General features: G+C 39.3%; 1 protein-coding gene across 1 annotated transcript in view; it reads left to right on the top strand.

The window, feature by feature from the left end:
- The window catches only part of ART3 (ADP-ribosyltransferase 3), a 28200-nt gene that overhangs the window by 13890 nt on the left and 13366 nt on the right, over positions 1–944 (top strand). The window lies entirely within an intron of this gene.

Genomic DNA, 944 nt, shown 5'->3' with positions numbered 1-944 from the left:
ATCTATGTCCCCAACTCTGGTGAGTATGTTCTACTTCTTAAATATAATTCTTATATGAGTGTTTAATAGCTCTTTATTGTTTAACAAATTGCATTTTTTAGCCAAAGAAAAGGAGCACTTTGCGTGTACAAAGCAGTGACTTGACCCATATGGGGTGGTGGGTGAGGAAGACCCTACTCTAGAGAATTTGCCTGCCTCGAATGACAGAGTTGACTCCATGGAGGGCTGACTGAGACGGAAACCTTCTGGGGAAGGTTTCGTTCAGATGAGGGTAGAAAACTCAGCGTATCTGCCCCTCTCAGAGATGCTGATGCTTGGTGTTTGGTTTCATTTGACTAAAATATCTGGGTGATTAGATGCTTTTTAAAAAACAGTTTCCACTTAGGGAAATATGGCCCAAATTATTTCATTGCATGTAAGTCCCTTATTATTTGTTTTGTCCACGTGGCTACAATAAGGTTTTGTTGAAGAGAAAAACCGATGCAGCCTTTCCTTAAATATGTAGTTCACTTCCTGTTTGGGGACATACTTACTGTCCTGATAGAAGTGAAGCATTTTATGCCCCTGAAGACTTGCTTCACAACCTGTGTTTTTATTGGCCCATTGTAGTCACAAAGTCTACTGATTACTTCACAGGGACCTCAGCAACTCTTCAGGTGGGTATTTTTTTGGTCCTTTAAGATCCCCAGGGGACTAGCTGTATTTGATGGTTTTTCCTAATAGAGGGGACCAGAGGAAGGTTCCAGCCCATTAGCCAAGGTATATTTAGAATCTGGCTGACATTTAAATTTAGTAGCGATAGTTTACTGGATATACCAAATGGTTCCTTATGGCAGTATTACTTGAAAATAGTTTTACTGTAGGTATAATAACTCCCCAGTTCTTTTGTTTGTGTTAAAATTGATAAATTTCTTTTTGTAACTTAGATGAGAAAACCCAGAAGC

This window comes from Otolemur garnettii, unplaced genomic scaffold (assembly GCF_000181295.1).
Source record: "Otolemur garnettii isolate 467f Iridium unplaced genomic scaffold, OtoGar3 scaffold00039, whole genome shotgun sequence".
NCBI lineage: Eukaryota > Metazoa > Chordata > Mammalia > Primates > Galagidae > Otolemur > Otolemur garnettii.
Note: the sequence above shows the minus strand (reverse complement) of the source record. Positions and strands in the feature narration are given on the sequence as shown.